The sequence below is a fragment of the Acanthaster planci genome, linkage group LG11 (genome assembly GCF_054643075.1).
Source record: "Acanthaster planci isolate LZ-2023a linkage group LG11, COTS_SCS, whole genome shotgun sequence".
Lineage (NCBI taxonomy): Eukaryota > Metazoa > Echinodermata > Asteroidea > Valvatida > Acanthasteridae > Acanthaster > Acanthaster planci.
In genome coordinates, this window is record NC_141787.1 from 1211281 (window position 1) to 1233059 (window position 21779).

At 44.6% G+C, this 21779-nt stretch overlaps 2 protein-coding genes across 4 annotated transcripts in view; one reads left to right on the plus strand and one right to left on the minus strand.

Moving 5' to 3' along the window:
- LOC110975742 (phytanoyl-CoA dioxygenase domain-containing protein 1-like) overlaps nucleotides 1-21779 on the plus strand; it is a 105600-nt gene that overhangs the window by 30458 nt on the left and 53363 nt on the right. The window contains exon 11 of one of the 2 annotated variants that reach the window (XR_015427165.1): nucleotides 19450-19516. The gene's annotated coding sequence lies outside the window, so the exon portion shown is untranslated. The remainder of the gene's footprint in view (nucleotides 1-19449; nucleotides 19517-21779) is intronic. The other variant, XR_015427164.1, reaches the window with a different exon arrangement.
- The window catches only part of LOC110975739 (LIM homeobox transcription factor 1-beta-like), a 59868-nt gene that overhangs the window by 19097 nt on the left and 18992 nt on the right, over nucleotides 1-21779 (minus strand). The gene's annotated exons all lie outside the window — the stretch shown is intronic.

Sequence of the window (21779 nt, forward strand, 5' to 3'; positions counted from 1 at the left end):
CTGAATGTGATAATTCAAGGAACAAGATAAAAATGGCTGCCCCATGATTAAGGTCAATTGTTATGCTGTTTAAGGCCTCATCAGTATGTGGGCAGGGCTCACTTCAGATGCCATCCCATGAGATTTGTTAGTCATAAACGGACGTGACCTTGATTTTCGTAATCGTAACAGAATCTGCAATACTTGACTGTCTTATAATGAAATTCGTGTTTTTCCTTGTTTGAGTCTCCCAAACTAAGCAGGAACCAGATGCAGCATGATGGTAACTCCTTACAACTAGCTAGTCCACATCATTTGGCCAGGTAACCATGGTTTGCTAAGCCAAGCTTGTCATTGGTTGGCAAGATGTCAGTATCTTGGTCTAAACCAAGGGTCTTTATAGAATGTAAAACAGCCTCAAACATTTGGTACCTTTGACAAAGAGAGCACAGTACTGTTTCAAATGTTAAGCTGCCACTTCTCATAACTACAGAAAGATCATAATTATAATAATTATGACACCCACAAACTAAACTATTGTCTACATGTGCACCAATTTATGAGATGCCTTCCAATATCATATACTGTACTGGGTACAGGATTAAAGAAAGTAAATCGACATGAGCATAGCTGAGGTTCTTGATAGATAATTTGTAAGACAGCTAGCCACAGTGTTGGAATGGTCTGTAGGGTGTGACTACATCCATTCAGCTGAGATTGACTGTTTACACACAAATGCCCTCCTAGTGTGATTCATTCTCAATGAACCAAAGTAGAGCCCATATAGAATCCATGCACCACAAGGTGTTCGCAAACCCTTATCCCTCGGTCACAAAATTCACACTGTGTGCCGAGTGGATGGCTCCACCTCATTGCCTTAAAAAAAAGGAGGGGGTAAAATATCAGACAAGGATTGATTATTTGCTTTGATATTTCACCCTCAGGAAACTTTTTTGTTCCATTCTTGTCTCTTCCCTCCCCTTCCCTCCCTTTCTACGTAGATTGGTTGGATGAGCGTGGCGTATTTTGAGGCTAACAAGGCAGGAGAGGGACTACCCTTGCTGATTTTGGTTGTCCCCCTGTCAAAGCCGTGCTTGCTTATGTATGGCAGGCCAACCTCGCGAATTGTCTTCATCAGGGAATTCTTTTTTGAACTCTCTCCTTTTTTTTCGACGAGGGGGGTGTCCATTGTTGCTTTTGTTCTACACTCTCACCCCGCTACTGTTGGGCTGGCCCCGGTCTGTTGACACAGTCAACACGGGCTCGGCAAATACCGTCCCTCGTTGGCCCATCCATTCATGGCCGCACGCCAGGGGCTTATAAGCTGCCCCCTACAATATCAGCACAATACGAGCCCATAATCTTATTTCAATATTTGCATTTGGCTCTTTTCTTTCTCTGGGCCCTCACTCGCTCGGCACCTTCCTGTTCGTTTCTTGTCTCGTCTCGCCCCATCCATTTACATTCCTTTCTCTTTTTTTGTGAAAAGTAGAGAGCGTAAAAAATTATTCTTTTGCATGGTTCTTTTGGAGTTGTATGTATAAACATTTTTTTTCTGTCTTGGTTTGTCTTGTGTGCTTTGATGCAGAGAAAGGATTTGACTTTCTTTGCTTCTTTTGCTCAAATGGTGTTCTCTCTGTCAAGGATCTTTGCTCATATTTGTGTTTTTTTCTTCTTTAGTTGTGCTTTTTTCAGGTTACAATGGACAAAATTCTCTTCCTTTTGGAAGTAACAGTACATTGAAATTTTTCGTCTGGGTAATAGCGGGCAGTATTGTGACCCACAGTGTTTTTCCCTTCTGGAAGTTGCAAGATAATGGAAACTCTTCACACATGTTACAACAGGGTAATATTCTTTCCCTTCTGGAAGTTGCAAGATAATGGAAACTCTTCACACATGTTACAACAGGGTAATATTCTTTCCCTTCTGGAAGCTGCAAGAACAGGTTACAACGGGCAATGTAAGTCTTTCCTTTCAGGAAGTTGCAAGATATGGAAACTCTTTACGTAGGTTACAACAGGTAAAATAGCAACCACAGTATCACTCTTTTACTGGAAGTTGCAGGAGTTATAGAGACTCCTCTGGTCTCATTAGAAAAGTTTACAGATCGTGGTTGAAGTGTCCAGCTCCTCAACCTGCTGGTTGACACTAACCTACCCACACCCTTCTTGTTTCATTCGCCAACCTCCACTGTAGTCACCGGAAGACGTCTTTATTGTATCCATATTGCATGTTGGCGTCTACATTTTTGGGGCCGATATTTATGGCCTTCCCCTTTCCCCAGGCCCCCCAAGGTAAGGGACTTATTGCACAGTTACCAAGCACACGTTGGGGGATCACAGCAACAGCCGAATGATGGACTGGCGCCCAAAGAAAAAATGACATTTTTACTAGCCACATGAATTTCAATAGACCGGGACCGCTCTCACTCCACTTTTCAGGAGCGCCGTGACTGAGAATCCATTAACTAACTTCCCTTCACTGGCAACAGACAGGAACCCAAAAAGGGTAAGGAAAGGGGGAATCTGACACAGTTTGCCCTGTGGCATACTCTCCATCTACTCCCTTCCCACTAAAAATCACCCCTTTTTAATTCCCACACACGACTGGCATTGTCCCCCTCATGAGCTTAACCAGTCATGTAGTCATTTGGGGTCGGTGACAAAGGCAATTTTCTTTTTTTTTCTCTCTTTTTTTGTATGGCTGGTCAACAATAAATCTGTTTATTGCCACGGATTAAGCACGGCGCCTCTCCTCTTGGACAACCTGGTTAGCTTGCGATGGTGGTCGGGCGAAAGAAGTAAATTAGCCTCAAATTCGAGGTTTTAAAATAAAATCCATTTTTCATCGCTTATTGCCTAAAAGGAAAAACAATTGAAGTTGGTTTTTATTTCCTTACTTGACCTCTTCAGAAATTCAGCAAAAAGTCAGTGTTCTAGATTCGTGTTGTTCGCATAAATGTACTGACGTGTCAAACAACATTGCAACCAGAAAACTTTTCTTACCAACATTTCCATTAGTTTTCAACCCTGTACTTGAAATTTTTCATAATGTTTACTCATAAAGAAGCTTGGATCCCAGAGCAGTTCTGACTCAGCAATGCACCAACCGGAAAAAAACCCGAAACATTTCACGTTGTTGATCGTCAACAACACAGCAAATCAATGATTCCTCATTCAGCATTATGAGAGCTTGCGTGCATAAAGCTGCGGCGCATACTTCATTTAGTGTAATGACTAACGACATTATCAACTTGCATAATACACAGACCCATTACGTAATAGAAACACTGTTACACTTGCAGCATAGCATTGTTACTCATTTTACACTCAACCTATTTCTTTTGTCTCTCATTCTCGCTGCAAGTTACATTTAACATGTAACTACACATTACACGACCTACCAAGTCACTAAAATCACATGAAACTTAGTGCATGAATGAGAGTTATCATTACTTATGTTACAACCTTTTCTTGCCTGTGACAGGCAACAGATATTCAACAGTTCACTCCAGCTATAATCCTCAAGTTTGTATATTTTTCTCGACTCGTTATTTTTTTTAAACTCGATCCTGAAGCGCATCACAGCCTCTTCTTAACGAGAAGACCCTTCGATTTTAATAATTCCTTCAAGCCCCATTAGGCAGACCTTCCATTACAGCCAGGGTCCGGTCGACCCAGATCTTTACCTGGTTTTCTTCAGTATCGGTTTCCACTCGGTTATGATGTCCCGCTTAACTGGCAAACCTATCTCTTAATTGTTATTCGCTCCAGATTTCTGCACGTTTGACAGTAAATTATCCTGTCCATATATATTTCTGGTTATGGATTGTATTGAGCGCTGTATTTCATTGGTTATAGTGGTGTGGTTCATTTCCTAAAAGTGGAAAACACCTTTGTGAAAACTGTTACAACAATCGTTTTGATTGGCTTTGTTGTGTTGATACAGTACAAACTTGGTTGCCCTTTTGTTCACCAATTTAGTCCCTGGGTTACAGCAGCCACACTAACAACCAGTATTGTGTCACTGATGCGGATGGAACTTGACTCAAACTTGTGGAAGATTGATCGTTAATTGGGCAATAGAATAGACGATTCTATTCATATTTAGTTTGTGTTTATTTATTGTTATCAAAGAGGGAGGGCAATATCACGAGTGATTTGTACCCGTCTTGGAGACAGCTTTGATGGATCGGTGTATTGGGGCCATATTTTTTGACGGGGCTAGTTAAAAGCAGGTGTCCACGGAGGCACATCTCGGTCTCAGTCTGGTGCCTGCCTCCCTCTCGTCTCTCAGCTCCCGCTCTCTGTTATTCTTCTTAAGAGCAGAAGGCATGCCAGGAGATTGCTAGTCACTACGGTTGCTGGGTGATGCCGCTGTCACCGTGTATCGCTTGACAAACAACGGGGTTATTTATCGTTGTGATTAGGACAACCAAAAATATCAATAAATTTTGCCCTGACTGCGGGTTTTGGAGTATAGATCTGCTGTCTCGGTGCGTGTAAGAGCAGCTTGTCTTGTAAACATCAGAATTTAGGGGCGAATTGTCATTATTTTGGAGGACTGCTCTTTGTGGAGAAACGATGCAATGTTTTTGCCAGGAGACCCATAAAGTTTGCTGTCGTTTGTGACATCGATGATTGTGCATTTTCGGGGTTAGTGGATGTTGTCAAGTAAAACTACATGTGAAAAGGTGAAGTAATGCTGATTTTTGAAAGAGGCATATTTGTCTTAATCGAACAGAAACTAAACTATTTTATTCACTGCAAACCAAACGAACCTACTATCAAGGTGCTCAATCAATATGAAAGGGGTTCCTTTTGAAGAAGTTCCTGGCTTGTTTGTTTACAAGAGCCGTATTTTGGTATGAAAAGATCCTCTCATCACCTTTGCAATAGCCCACAAGGCACCCAGACCGAGACCACAAGAAAAAAACCTCCAGGCTGAAAATTAGTCGCTGCGACCTGATTGGTGCATTGGCCTCAACCCCCCCCCCCCCTGCACCGCAGAGCGTCCCTTCCTGATCAGTTTTCAGCCCCGTGCGCCAAACCTTTAGAGTTTGGTCAGTGGAGCGAAAGAGTAGGAAAAAGAGCCCCCCTTCCTTCCTCCCAACCAGCCAACCGACCTCCTTCCCTCCCCCCAAAGTAGATAGCAAGGCAAGGCTCGCCTTAACAGCGCACTCCAGACCCAGCCCCCGAGATACAGGCAGAGAGAGAGAGAGAGGCAGAAGAGATGAGAGGAAGCGGGAAGGGAGGGGGGAAGGCCTCTGCCATGGAAAACAGTGAAGGGGGGGGGGGGACCGGCCTACCACATGCAGCATGTGTATGACCCAATTTTCCGGTCCGCTGCTCGCCTTGCCTCGTGTCAATGCCGAGCCAAGGCTTTGCCGGTGTGAACTTCGTGTTTCGCCCGAGGCCCCCGCATTGATCGTGTTTAATGTAGCAATAACAAGAACGGTCGTGCCTACATTAAAATCCCCTCAACGGGGGATGGCATATTACCGAGGGGAGGACCTTCGTCCTCAAAAAAAAAAAAAATACAGACGACGAAAAAAAATGATAAATACCCAGCTTATTTCGATAATGTCTCTAATAACTGGGCCAGTTTGATCCGGTAAGTCGGCGTCAACATTGGCCGCGTTAATTTCATTAAGACCACTTCTGCACAAGTGCCTCCGTGTAACGCACAGAGGGGCATTTCTGTTCAGAGCTCAGAGACGAGCTACCAAGATGTCTGTGTGACGTGATACCCCCCTCATTATTGGATCTATTCCCTCTTTGGCATGCGTGCAAATGACCTCTGGAACAGTCCAAACAGAACAAATTGAGCCGGGATTTTAGAAGCATGTTTGGCGAGAACATCGACTTGCAGAGAGATGGAGACTTGGTCGACTGTGACCAGAATTTAATTACTGCCGAGTCTTGACGTCGTCTGTCGCTGTGAAGGGAACAGTCACAATCTGTGGCAGTATGTGCTGACCTCCATGTTTTATGCAGGTCTAATCGTTTTACACAAGGAAATACGTCTTGAGTTCCACTGTGTCTATGCTGTCACAGATTACCACGGACTATCGCAGATTTGATAAAAATTCACTACCCCACGTCATTCCCATGTTTAACTTATCATTTACTTCATTTCCCAATCTGGACTGTTCGCTGATCCCACCTAAAAAGCTGTAAAGCACAAATCAGTCGGTTAAATTCACATGAAAGAACCAAAACGTCGGCGATTTAATCCAACTATTCCAGTGTACATTCGAATTCACAATTGACTGTACTTAAAAATGGAGATTACATTGTGACACCGCTACAGTGGCGAACAAAAACGGGCAACAAAAACACACCTTCGGTGTGAGAATCTGGTAACTTATAGTCGTCAACACTTTGACACACTTTGAACCGCTTATACGCTATCGGTGATACAAAGTCACAGTTTGTATCATAACTATTCACGCTGTTTGTTATGCAAAATGTCAACCTGGCTGTGGTCTTATTTTTCATTTATTGTAGTCATATCAAGGGTGTTGGTATAGCACCATGAATGTTTATTATGTGAGTGTGGCCAGATGTGTGACAAGATCTTCTCACTGAAGTAATTTGGTTGTAATACATGTATAAACGGGAGCCGGTCAATTGCCACGTAAATGTTCTAGGTAGAATTACGTCATCTCAGCAATCGTCACTGTTGTCAGCAGATAGTGATACGAGCGCTGTTGTAGAAATGCACCTAATCCCGAATTTTTTCCTGACTGATGCCACCAGAGGGCGCTTCAGCAAGCCAAGGCGCTTGCTCAAACGTAATGTTGAGTTCCCCGATGTCACTGCCCAGTTGAACCTCTCTTGCACAACATCACTTGGGTCACTGGTATGACTTGTCTCACAAAGTACAGGCGCACCACGCGCAGGACTCACGAACCACACGCGCGCAGTAATTGCCGGGCAATATTGGCCTGATCGCCTCTACCTCCGCATCCCTGCGCTGTCCACCTGCCGTGTAACTTACACGTTTGCATGTATGAATCTTTCAGGGATGTTATGGAATTACGCAGCGTAATGTGGTGTATCTGTTGAATTTTCAATTTGATTTGTCGGGCCATCGTCTGCGATCGTTCAACCAAATGTTGCCGGCGCAATCCGATTTGTCGCGCGCCCGGAGTCGCCCAGCATTGGCAACTGTTGTTATTTTTGGTTCTGACGAAGTCGGGCAAGAAAAATACCCCCCCATATTGCTTGCCATATGGTAACATTATACCATAACTAAATGGAACCACATACTGGCGGGACCGCTGGACCGTAAGAAAGAAGGAATCTGGAAACTTGGCGTGCAGTTTCGAGCGTGAAAAAAACTTAACGCGATCAAGTTCATGAATTGAACCTCATGTATTTACATAATCGGTGGCTGCTAACACTACCATTTCGTTTGGTAGTTCGTCCATGTAAAAAATCGTGAATTACTGGGCAGTATTCACACTTCAAATGACTTTGGCAGTCGGTTGTTAATGTACATAGCAACATTTTTTGGTTTGTTCACACAAGCTTGTCAAATTACGTCCGTCAGAGACACTCCACATTTAGGTTTCAAATGATCCTGTAATATTCTTAAATGGGTTGTTTCTTAAAATAATTGTATGACTTCACTCGTCCCTCGGGTATAGCGCTTATTACAGACCACTCTCTCCCGGTCAAAATTTCATGAAAGTTTGATGGTTATTAGATGTGACTTCCACGCGCGCCTTGCGTCGATCCCACAGCTCCCTGCGTCTAATCCTGACCTGTAATTAAATTACGGGCTAGGCTAACAATAGAGCTCAATCTCACGGTGCCTGGGCATGAACAATGGCCTTGCATCCACGCTGGCCGTTCGGAAGCTGAAATTGATAGGGCCGGCAGTCTGACGGCGAGCCGTGTACGGTGGGAGCGAGCAGAGATCCGGTATGTTCAGGGTTGATATGGAACATAGTGATGGTGTAGTGCGCCGCTCGGGAACATTTTAGTCCTCAGGACTGTTTCGCCCAAACAGTCAAACAGTGCATGGAGACTTAAATGTTCCTGCCTGGTTGTTCTCGTATGAAAATTTGTCCGAGAGTTTCAAAGTACTCGGCCAGCAAGTGCATTTTGTAAGTTTGAGAAAGTCATGTCGCAGTCTTATTCCCAAATAAAACTAAAATAAATTTTAAAATACCTCTTTGCCGTTAGGCCAAGCTATAGAGGATTTTCAGTCGGTGATTTTTGACGGTCAGCGTTCAATTTACACAGATGTGCGCACACACGCGCATTCTAATCAACACTCTGGCATATTATGAAACTGCCAACAGATACACACAGATTCGAAAATGCAGGTGCCTCCACTGTCGCGGTACGCTTCCTGAAATGCCTTTGCCCATCATGTGACGTCACGTGAAAAAACATTCTCAGTTTATGGGTTTGATTTCTCACATAGTGAGTTACGTTCTGTTCATTTAGTTGGTTTTGTGATTTGTTTTTCTTTCATGGTTGTTTGTTTTCTTTGATACGACGTTCATTTCATTATCCTCTGCAGAATTTACGTGGGGTTCTCAGACCGATTTTTACAAAATTCAATTGTAAATGGTTTCAGATGTGTGTGTGTGTATATATGTGTGTGTGTGTAATTTTAAAGGTTGAAAAGCCTGTTTGCTTGGCATAACACGGCACATTGTTTTCGCGTGTTAGCGATCTACGTCTGGGAGAGATCGGCCCAGGCTTTTCATGCAAACCTTCCCTCTCAAAAGAAAACAAAAAACTGGGGAAAAAATGTTTTGAAATTGTTGGGGCATTGTCCGATGATCGGGTGTTGTTCCCGGGATGTTTTCGCGGTCGATTGGATATTAATTGTGGGACACTGACTAGGGCCACGTGTTCCTACTGACGCCCCCAGCACGGTAATCCGGATTTACAAGCAGCTTTTTGATTGTCCGCGTCAAATCGGACACAAAAAGTACAACTTTTTTGAGGGGGTGGTGGTTGTGTGCAGGTTCAAGAACCGGAGTGATGAACTTAGGGGTAGTGCAGGCAGCCCCAGGGGGTGGGGATTGTTTAGGGGGAGGGTTGAACGAGCCCGCTCTGCTGTCTTGCTGTCCAGAGTATGAACAGACAATAGCCAAATGCATATGTTTCGGAGGTTGCAGTGCGTCATATATCTTTCAATTTTCATTTTAGGCTACTCCAAATTAAATGGTTTACCTGATGGCGTAACATTCACGTTGCAAATGGTGTCTAACACTAATTGGTAACTACTTCTTGATTTTCACGGGGTTATTGTCACCTTTATGTTAATAATTGGGTTTTTTACTATGCATAGCAGGCAGTTGTGCCATCATGAAGGGAAGTTGATTTGTATCTGAACATTAATTTATAAGTGTTACGCCAGACACGAAGACTATGAGCGGCATTACTTCATCGTGTAAAAGAACCTTAATTTTTCTTGTTGATTGTTAGGTGCAGTTTTGTATACGTGTTAAAGAAAAAAGCAATTCACGGCGAACCTAGTGATATTCTGAATGTAGTTATGCCAAATTGATTTTAGCTTGAGCAGGCTTCTGCACAGTTTTAAATTAGCTATTTAGTAGGCCTTCAGTCAGTGTAGACGTGGCACGCGGGTATACGCGAGCATTTCCGAAAGTGACCGAGCTCTTCCGACGAAGAGCCGATCACTGGGTAATATGTCCTGACAGAGCGCCATAACTTTTAACGACACAACCTTTTATTTTATTATCCAGGCTGCCAGCACGCTCGGGCGTTAATCACTACCGATTCTCGGTGATGGGTGAGAGCGGATGCCGCTTTAAAGCCTACTCTCTGCCGGTGATTCATTAACACCAAACCAAAGTAGTGAGGTCCCACTTAAAGGAGCACTCTCCTTGCAACGAATATGAAAAATTTTCCAACAACATGCTTGCCAAACAAGGTTGTATGAAAATGCACCATAACCCTTATGCTTTGCAGCATATGGCGTGTTTAGTGTGTCGTCTTCCATAGACCCATTTCGGTCCGTCATTACTGCTATGATGTCGTGGGTCGAATCTGGTAGTTTGTGGCTTGGAATTGGTTCAGCTATCCTACCATGGCATACGACCATCCACAGCCAGCAAGGAAAGTGCTCATTTCGGACACAGCCTGACCTCTAAGATGGTGAATTGAAGAGATTCGTAGAGAAATGGTGACATTGCAAACGGACCACATGATGGTGCAACTCACTCGGGGATAGAGCTGTTGGTTCAACTAACCTGACAATTCCTTCGTGAGCCAGTGTTGTCGTGTCACCTGCTTCCAGGCTTTTTGTTGTGGTGTTTTTATGCATGGGTCTAAATCAGAAATTGCTCAACCGTAAAATTCCATTTTAGATTATTCTTTTATCGTGGCTTTTTCCTGAGTGGAAGCAAGGCATAACATATCAGAACCAATCAGGCATACCATCATCACTGGAACAGACTCTCCGACTTCGATGCTTTTTTTTTTCTTCTACATTTTTGAAAAGCTGTGTGTCTGTGATAAGGCGGAATATGAGGATTATCTTTGATTTGGGAAAGGAGATTGCAAGACTGCCGCTTTAAGGCCGAGACCGGACCGCTTTCTGCGGGATGTAGTCAAACTGAGTGGCATTACTCCGCACTGTAGTTGGCGGCCGAGCCAAGCCGCCGCATCTTTGATCAATTATCTCCTGATGAAGCTATACTCTACAACACCGTACCGCCAGCATCTTGGCTTCAACCGACTTCTTGGCTATTACCAACCTTTCTAACTGTCCAACGATCTCGTCTTTTCTTTCCTCTTCACCGAGGAAACCGCAGATAGGAGTCTTTTCTTTTTTCCTTTTTCCCCTCTCCGTTCTTTTGAGCTTACCAACCCATAAACCCCGTCTGTATTTTACGGCGTGGTGGGTGTTAGTGCTGGACGGATGCCAGTGAATGCGCCGTTTCTTGTAGACGGTGCGCGCGCTTTCGGAAGCCATCATTCGGACGAAATTGACCGAAAGTGGCCGGATGCAGCTCGCATCAAGCACAGTTCGCTGCTCGCTGAGAGAAAGGGAAAAGTAAAAGGGACTGACTGCCTTGGAAGGCATAGTCTTTTTTCCCCCTTTCTTCCCGAAGCCAGTGACTGAAACTGACTGTGTTATATAGCTGCCGGCTTTGCCTTTTCGTGCCCGTCAGATTGGCGATTTTTTTTTATGCCGTGCTCCGTGGGTAATTTCCGGGCTACAGAAAACAATATTTGCGCTGAAGCGTGTACCGATAGTTGGCTTTGGAGAAGAAGTGGAGAGAACGGGGGTCAGAGAGAGCGGGGGGAAAGGTAGAATGATGGGAGGAAACTGAAAACAAACCGCGTGTGAGATGTTTTGTGATGGGAATTTTATTTTGAGGAAAAATGTGTGTGTGTGCATGGGGGAGGCTTTGTTTAATTTGCGTGGACTGGGGCTTGTGAGCAGTGCTGCGCTTTAGTGGTACTGCCGTGAGCAATGGGCATCACCCCGAGGGGTTCTCGTGCTGCACGCGGTGAACCGACCACAAAGAACGCCCGCGGAACCACATTTTGGTCGGCAATGATCCGCACTAGGGTTTGGGCATGATAATTTGTTTCACGGTATTACAATGTGCTTAATTCTCTCTACCCAGGTTTCAATGCGTTTCATGATACGTGTTTTTCATTATTGTATTAAGATTGAATCCATCGGGGGACGACAAAAGGTGGGCGATTTGTCCTAATCCTTCTATTCAGGAAAATGTCAAAAATATACAAGCGGATTCAGCCCAACATCTGCTCCTAGGCATTCAATAAATGTGTCATTTTGTGATGTTTGACTTTTTGTGTGAGGTTTCTCTCATTATTTTTTCACTTTGCTGACCAAAACTGCGCTTGTAGATTTAATACTTGCTGGTATCGATATTGAAAGGGTGTGGTATTGATAGTTTGACGCGTGATTTAGTAGGCCTAATGATGGTATGTCATTTTAACAGTGTAGGGGTTTTGGGGGAGGGTGGTGTTTTTTGCTCAGGGGTGAATACTAACAAAGGAAGCATAGACGTATCTTAAATCTCGAGTTCTGTGAATTTTGCCGCAGAATTGAAATGTCAACAGGTCACAGGAATTATAGTTCAATTTAAAATTTCATTGATGAAGAGATGAAAATTAAGTCCGCATCTTAGAAAATCCTAGCCAAGATATGAATTGTTTTCTTCGGCAGGGGCAAGTGAATTAGTTGTCATTACAGACCGACACACGTGATCAAATCACATGGAGCGAGTGGAGAATAAAGATATCCTTCACACTTTTGATTTGGCGGCCCTTGTATCCAAACTGAAAAAAACGAGTCACCCGGGATGCAATAAATTAACCGTAAAACACAAAAGAGGCGCGATATCTTTCGCCAGTGAAGCGCCGTTCCCATCGCATTCAGTGTGTCGCGTTTTTGATTTACAATCTCGGTGCTACCCAACATGCTGACGACAATTACATTCGGCCGCTAATACGACTTGTCATAAATTGCCAGAGCAAACGGCCTTAACGGTAGACTCTCGACAGTCTTGGGTTTCAAATTTATGAATAAAAAAAAGCGAAGGGGAGATATAAAACGACCCCCCCCAAAAAGGGAGAAAGACAGAGAGGGGAACAAAAAACTTTGTATTGATTTCCAATATTAAGCCGTTTGCTGTCCCAGCAAGTAATGAATGCAGATCCCCTGCAGGTGGAGGTGGGTGGTCCATCTGATTTCTCTTACTTGAGTCCTCAATCTGGAAAGTTTTGGTGGATTTGCGGGAGGATTTTTGGTTTAAAGACCAAGAGCGGGCCGAGTCCAGTGCCGCAATGAGAGGCTGCATGTCAGCCCCTGAGACGCGGTCTGCTCTGAGATCTGACACGGCCGGCCTGCACTATACAGCGGGCAGGGGGGGGGGCTTTCTCCAGATTTGCATAAATTCTGAACTTCGCCGTCTTCAGTCGGGTTCGGAAGGTCGGTCATCGGCCGTGCAAGGCCGATGCAGTTAGGCTGTCGGCGCAAATTATATTTTTTTCGAGGAAACCGCTTGAAAACGGATTGTTGTATATTCCGATCCATCTGAACCGTGATAGTTATCACGCTTTGGGTTGAGCTCGGGGAATGGAGCGAACAACATAAACATAAATCAACTATGTTGGCCTACAGCACCCAGTCCAAGAGACTGCTGCCTTTAAAGTGTAATGTATGCAGTAAGATCAAGGAGTTATTAAAAAGGATTGGTAAGATATAGCCGAAGCTTCAGTGTCCGTATCGAGAAGTCTGACGTCCGTATTAAGCCAAATGACACTTGCTGTTTTAGAACATCAAACATTAAAGTGCAGGCTGGCATGCAGGAACTCCCAGATTCCCCGACGGCTGTCAGTCTGTCTGATCCGGTTATCCCTTACGCAGCCGAGAATGTGACACCTATTAAAATGACGGGGAGAGTTGAAAATACGCACGTTGTTGCTACGGCGTCGGCCTAAACGGCGATTTAATTTTGGGTAATTCCCAACAGCCTTGTGGTGATGTACACAGCGTGTCCATTAAAACAAGGAGGGCCCGTGCATTCCCTTTATCTCAGAAGAGTTCCCCCAGCAGTGCGCCTCGCTCTGCTTGAATCATTGAGGTTTATGGCGCATGTCGAGGCGGCGTGTAAGTCGATCCCGCTGCTCTCTCTACCGTGAGCACGCGGTTTGGTAGGCACCAAGAAAGCCATCGTTCTCTCTTTCCCCCCTTGACCACCCATCCATCCAACCAGCCCCCGGTCTATCCTCCCCGATCTTCCCTATATCTCCCCTTGTCACCGGGCACTCTTTAATTATCCACACTAGGCTGGGCACAGCTTGGAGATGACGAGTGGCGGGTCCTTGGCGGCCAGATGGTCCGGTGGTTCAGCCTCGTCAGCTTCTTGAGATGTCCTCCCACACCCTAAGAAGAAGAAGAAGCTCCTTCCCCCCCCAACCAAGGGACGGCGTTCATCATCATACCAGACCCTCAACAACCCGTGACCGAGACATCCCTGTCACGCGCGACGAGCATGTACCCCGTCTCTAGCGTGGATGCCCGCTGACGCTAAACGGCTCTCCGCTCCGCTGTTCTTCAGTGGTCGCGGTTTGTTTTTATGAGCTAATCCCTGCTCCTCGCAGAAAAAAAGGGAGAAAAAGAGCAGGCGATTTTTTAATTAAATGCCGTTTGTCTGGGGGTTCTGTTGACGGGAGCCAGACTGCAGTTCAGAATCGAGTCGAGTCGGCGTGCACTTGAACCGTGGTGTGCACGGTTCGCGCCTGCCTGCGTACAAAGTGACCTCCAGCCGACCGCAAACGGAGACGGCGAAGATTATTTGCAGCTATTTAGAGAAAAGTTCAGAGAATACTTTATTACATGAACTTCGAGCAAAACATTAATACAGAGAAACACGGCTTTCTGATTTCAAGCAGTCTGATCTTGCAAAACTTTAGTCGATGGGACGTACCTCAACTTTTCAAAAAAATGCCAGTGATATAGAAATTCGAAACGATGGTGCACTTTGGCCCGGAAAAACCTATCATGTGTGATGCTCTGTATCATGCCTCTTGAAATAAACTGTGTAATGACGGAAAGTTACTCTAAAAATCACTTCTCGTAGTCAGTCAGAAGAGATTCCTAGTTATCAGACGCATTTCCATCATCGACGAGTAAGACTACAGTGACCTCGTGTCAACTTCACACCAATCCTCGAGGAAATGTAAAGAAACAACGTGGAGAGACTTAAAGACCGTTTATGAGACGGGGTTCACGACCTCTCCGTGTCCGAGCTCCCTCGCCCGACTTCCTCTTCGTCAAATTAGGACTTTAATAAGCGGATCAGAACCAGCTCAACCGTATGAAACCTGCCTTCCAAAAAATGTCCACACTCACAAGAAAACCCTCACCGCCGAGAGAATTTTCTGCGGGAGTTGCTCTTCTCTTGTCAGAGCCCGGGCGCTGGAATAACACAGTTTGATCGGTGCCTCCTTTTCCCCCCTTCCATCCGCTGTCAGATTTCTCTGCCGTTGAGAAAGCAAGAGCCGCTCCGGTTTCTGACTCGACCCCCCCCCTTGCCCGTCGGTTCTTGTTGACTCAGCTATCAAAGTCTGGCCTGATATCTCGCCGTGTTCGGCAGGAAAGACCGTGAATTCACTCCAAAAAGGGGTAGACTTTTTTTTACTACTTGTGCCATACATCCTTTACTCCGGCATGGAAACCAACGGATTAGATTACCAGCATATTCGGTTTCATATTTTTTACCAAAGCTATGCAGTTTTCCCTCATTCTAACATCTCGGTCAATGCCTAGTATTCGAACAGTTCGGGCTATTTTATCTACAAAGGATATCTTTGAATAAATATGGCCCGGCCGGGTAAATATTGGTTTTTTTCGCATTTGGAAAAAAATCGTTCAAAGGGGATCTCCTTACACTGTGAGAAATCTTCCGTTGATTTTTTTGTCATAATGTAGACTTGTCTTGGTGTAGACATTTTACCAAAGCGTGGCACTTTCTCCCCACGTCTGGGATCCTTCACATTCTTTGGGTACTCGTGGCTTGGCGTTTATAAACAAGTCGTCACGGTCTTACCGCTAGGTATAGCTGTATAAGGAGATGCACCATGCGATATTCCACAGTCCACGTCACCCGAAAAGTCTTTTTGACTCTCCTGACAGCTTTGAGTTCCAAATTCCAAATTTTGAATCTACCTGAAAGGTTGCACTGACTGATTGCTAGTCTCAAGTGTAAAGTATCCAGGAATTATGCTGTCAAGATTCTCCCTCCCCGCGACTTTTTTTTGGTTTAAAAGTAAATAAAAATCAGGCCATGGCAGTAATAACATCGAGGGAAGTATTACAAACGGGCCCGTGAACGGGCTCTGACATCTCCTCATATAATCTCAATTACGCGGGTGCATCGTGCATACATTTGGTAATCAAGAGTGGCAAGGTCTACACGGGTAATGAGACTCTGGCGAGTTGTGTAACAGCTGATGAGGGGCAAAGAGACCAGGAGAGACGAGAGGGAGATCCGAACTGTTTGATTAATCTTCTTAAATGGCCTAGCTGTTGTGGCCGAGCAGATCTCGTTCCTCGTCTAAAGTTCAAATGCTTCTTTTAAAAAAAGAAAATTCCTTCCTGGTTGTCTTCTTGTTGATGCTTCCCTTTGAACTCTTGTTTTTATGAAGAAACGGTTGTTCTCCTTTGCTCTTGTTTTGGAGGTAGTATTGTAATTGAGGTTTAGTTGGTCGTTAGGATCGGGTCTGTCACAAAGGACATGTTGAACCAGTGGATTCCGGGTGTCATTACCGGTTCGCTGTAGAAAGTAATATCGCTCGCTCGGGTCCAAAAGATCCGTCGACTCACGGACGGGTAATTGTGTGAGTGATGTTGAAATATGACAGTCATCAGTACTGTGATCCGGCTTCTCGTGTTTGCATAAACCGCAGCGGGTCTGGGTCGGAGTCGATGCTTCCCGCTGTTAAGAATGAAGTTGTTGGGGAGACAGTCAACATCCTTATTGTTGATCGTTCGTACATAAACCTCTGTAACGCCGCTCTACCTTTATGTCTTATGGTGAATGATAAGACATGACCGCCACGTTGATTTTACTGGCCTCAACTGTGTAATGTACAGTTTGACAGGAGCCGAGATAAGTAGTACATTACATGTAGTTGAAGAAACTCGACCACGTGCAGTGATGTTTCTCCGTTTCCCGCCTAATTGTCAGTACCCCTCACTTCACGCGAATCCAATAACGTACTACAACACTGCCAATTTAATAGACATTAATCGCTCTGTAATGTGTGTTATTAGTCACTGTTAGATTGGCTAAGCTTACTTATAACACGGACCATGCACGCACCAATTAACTGCCTAGTTCATGCCATCATTTTGGTGAGCTTGAATAAAGGTTTTTTTTCTCGACGTCCCCTGTCTTCTGTGCCCGCGATTTGGTACACAGAGCTCCGCTTGAGCTATTTACATACTCGATAATTATTGGTCAATTATGACCGACAACTCGGTGTGTCATGCTGTTATTAACTAGACTGATGCCATTGAACCTGGAAACTGTTGGTCCAGCTCTGATTTTGAACCTTAAGAGGGGAGAAGACTAAACTCTGGCTCTTGCAAGAAAGTACATGTATCTAAATAGAATGCAAAACGTCTCGTTCTCTGCACTTCATGTTCGTGCAGACTGAAAAGTCAAAGAGAGAACTACTGGAAATTCAGATGGAAATACAAACAAGGGACACTGTCTTATTGCGTAACGTAACGTATTCTGTAGATCCTCTCGACAGTTTCAAAACTTCGGCGAGCTTTCAAATGAGCTGGAAAAAAGGCTTACAGGTTTGTTGCCCAAAATACATTGAATTCGGTACAGACACCACAATTTGTATATATACATGTACCACAGCGCTCGGTACATTCATCATTTTGTCGAATATAGATATTACGCGTTGTTAGATAAACACCAAAGTTTTGTCAGCGTAGCTAGCGAATTTGGATTTCATCATAAAAATCATCCTAAAATTGGAAGCTACCGTTTTGCGTACATTGACTTGAAGCCAGTATAACACAAGATTTTGATATGACCGGTTCATTCCCGTCATGACGGGTTCATTCCCGTCATTCAGACGGGAAGAGTATACTGTTGGAAGGGAGTTCACGACATTTGAGATCCGTCCGGGGAACGAGAAACAAAAACCACCCAGCCCTCCCCGTATACCCAACCAACTAATCATCGCGCTAGTCCCGCGTTCCAGCGGCTTCGAGTCCTTGGCAAACACGGTGTGCGGACCGACAGAACGACGGCTTATTGCAACTCGCGCAATTGCCGGGCGAGTCGAGGGCCGGCCACTCCACCGCTCACTGCCTGACTTGATTACGGGCCCCGTAATCGCCGACTTGGGCCCATGCGGTGTCGAGTGGATTATCGAACGTATACACTACACCAACCCACAATGTATAATCACGTTCCAGAGACCTCATTTTAATTTCATATTTTGATTTGATTTTTTCGTGGGGGGGTGTACGTGTGAGTGTTGAGGGTAATTGCAATTCCTTATCTCGGACCGATAGATATTATTAGCCTCAACCACTGGGTCTTTGTTTTTGGCTTTGAGGACACTTTCAGCTTTACTCTACACATTGTTGGTACACCTGCAGTGAACATCAGTCAAAACGTTACCATTTAGATAAGTGGCTAGGAACTCAGCCGACAGGGAAACTTTACTCTAGTTACCCAAATAGTTGGCTGTAAGCTCCAGAAGACAGCGTCTGTCCCCCTGATATGACGTCATTACTTTAACACCAGTATAATCCTTGACCCATTTTGTTGAAGCAGTGTTCTGTGTGTGTGTTTTTTAATCGATGAGTATGGGTCTCAAGCCTGTACGACCTTTATTGCTTGAGTTAGAAATTTGGGTCATTCTTCCTGTCAGCGATTGTGCTGTAAAGTCCCCCCCCCAATTTACATGAAACGGTAGTGGCAAAGTTTTAGGGAAAAAGACATTAAGGAGTATCCAAAACTAAAGTGGAATGGTACCACGTTTATATGCGCAGGTCGTGTGTGTGCGTTAAGTGCAACGTCAACCGAATGTGACCACACATGTAGAATCCAAATGGTTGGAGACATTTCTTAATGTTATATCTATTGTGGAAACCTTGTGGACAACGCGGTGTAGTCATACTCAATCTTCATAGAAGAAATATGCAAACTGAACGTAGTTCCCTCTCCTCCCCGATCACAGCTTTCCCAGGCTTCTCTTTTCCCCATAAATCCCTGTCAGCGCCCATCCTGTCGTTGATTTACAATTCGGCTGACCGCAATTTTTTCCCGCCAAGATAAAGCGCGAAAAAAACAACAAATAAATAAAACTCTTGCCATGCAAGGCTAGGCTGCCAGTAAGATCAAGAAGCTCCTCAGCGGTTGCTAGGGTCAGTACGCACGACCGACCGAGCAAGCCTGACAAGTCTGCACTGGAGCATTCACGATCCAGAAGAAAAAGTACATCGGGATTTCATTCCTGGGTTGAAGAGAAAAGAATGAGAGGAAAAAGAAACCACAATCCAGGATCGAATTAAAATATGACGCAAATTTTTGGGTCGTCGACTTTAATGAAAGGTCTCCCTAAAACTGCCGCGTTAGTAAACCGATCAATAAGCACTGTCCAATGTTAACGCCATATCTAATATAGAAAGACCGAAAAACAGCAATCACATCAAGCAGCACACATGAAGAGACACTGAGAAGTCTTTCCATGATTGACAGTACTGTGCATGTGGTCGTCCACGTGTGGATATTCTCAATTTATTGAGAAGCCGACTTTATCAATTGGCTATTTACTTCCCTCGTTAGTGGAAGAGACCCAAATCACCAACAAAGGAAAAAATAATAAATTGTTTATAGACTATTTACATGTACTTCCCATAGGACGATCTAACTACTTTCACTTTTGCTTTTATTTTCAGTAGTCGTGAAAGTTTGAACTCTAAAGTTTGGACTATATATCAGGCTACCCGTACCCCTTGCCAAGAGGTGAGTCTTCATTATACATGTAATCTGTATTTTTTCAGTATTTACGACCGGTGAAACAAATCTAGGATCTGTTACCACGCCCCAGTCGAAGTTTCGTCCAATGAGCATTCAGCCATATGAATATGCATATTTACCTTATCCAGTAGCGTACGCTTAGACCTTTAACTCTCACAGTATGTGGATTCGATCCCAAGCGGTCGTAACTTCGAACTTAAGACAACCAAATAAGCAGGACAGGATGAAGCAATCAGGTTTATGTTGTTTTAATCTCATTTTAGCTGAATGTACGTTTTGTAAATGGAGCTTTTAGTTTGGCAATGAGCTTACGGTAAATTTGCATAAAATTTGCATAAGCTGTTCATGCAGCAAAATGTACTTCAGCTACATGTACTTGCATCAGATTCAATAGTTCTTGCTTGTAGACATCAAGCAAGCTTTTTGTCTTTCGTAAGACATGAACTCACATTTGTCTGAGTATCTTTGCCGCCTGCCATATTTTCGGACTTCATGGTAAACTCGATGGAGGGTATCATCCGCCAATAGGCCAAGACATATATTGACTGATATACGTATGGTTAATGACGTTATAGGTATGGTTTAATGACGGTATGCGACAGACTTCTTTTCCATCCAAGTCTGTATGAGGTTTTGAAACGGATTCTCACCACTTATAAAGGGCCCTATCTTGAGTGACACCCCCTCCGAATTCCTACCTCGGCGAGGTCTATTCGATCGACCCATGCACCTGCAACAGCCTCGTCCATCCATCCGTCCGCTTTTACCGCATACGCGGTAGTAAAGTCCAGGTCCCCCCGTGACAGATACACCAAGACAACATCGGGCCGGAACCCTCTCCCTAAGTCAACCCCCATTTATACAAGCGATCGCGTGCGCGTCTCTTGTATCCCAGGATCCGAGACACCGCTTTGTGTTTGCCCAGGCCACACCGCAACCAAGCCCCGACGTACAGCCCTTTCACCGATCCACACGCCTATAAACTTTCTTAACGTCCCGTTAAAAAAGAACGCAGTTACGGGGTAAAACTATTACCCGCAACATTTTGCAGAGGTTTCGCTCGCTACAAAATCCTTCCCGCCAAAAAAGAGCTCAATGAAAGTCGCGTATTGTGCGTGGCACGTGGCCCCCGTGAAGTTTCCTCCCCCGCGCACCCACACAATAAATCGAAACGTTTACTAACATTCAGTACACCAGACTACGCGCCGCTCCCTGGCAACCAGTCAGGGCCCACTTGAAGAGAAAAATTCACTTGTAAAAGGCCGACCCGAAATGTCTCTCAATGAAATATGTTGTTATTCTGCCAAGGTCAAAGGTGATGTCGCACCGGGTAATTGAATGTAATTATGGACGTGTACGACATGGGTGGCAAGGCTGCCTTGAGCACCCTTGATAAGGTGTAAGGCGAATGAAGCTGGCGCAAAATTGGTGGGTCTTTCTTTTCAGGCCCCAAGATTCTTTCGTGGGGTTCCGTTTCACATCAGTAAACAGATGATCAGGGCGATTTACGATTTTTAAAATGCGGTGGCCATTTTGTCTGGTCCCCTGCAAAGCGTCATGGTTTAATTTGGAGGTTCAAAAGTACCAATCTATCGCAAGACTCGGAGATCTGTGGGTGATTCGGTCGTCACAGCAGTCAAATACGTCAGTCATTAAAATTAGGTTTACGCAATTAATAAGCACAGTATAATGTGAATGTTTCGTTCTAATTTCTTGCATTGGCTAGTCGTAATAATCTTGGACCCAGTATGGTCTGGCCGTTGAACTGTTTTCCCGCCACATCTTTTAGTCTCCAAAATTTATCGTCAAGAATGCCAGTTACTAAACCTGTTTGAGCTCATCTGGAAAATCGCTGCACCGTCCAGCAATTATCGTTTCGTCTCCCTGGATATAATTACGATTACATCGTATCACGTTTTGCATTCGAAATCTCACAGAACAAAAATCAGGATTAAATTCGCCCAATGATTGTAACTGTATTTGCATTTGTCGGCTTTAGTCAAGACTATAAAACTGTACCTGGCGATTTGTAATAGCACGTGCCCATGCGCCACACGCATTCAAGCACACACGAAGAAGGAGCTGGATTTGTCCACCAGGAGATGGTGCAACCAAGCTGTTGATGTGTTTTGAGTTGTTTCCCGCCACATCTGTTCCCCGAGTCAATTTATTCAACATGGTAATTTCATGTAGCAGCTGTGCTAAATAGACACACACCGCGCAACAATCATAAATTATCATTTGGGGG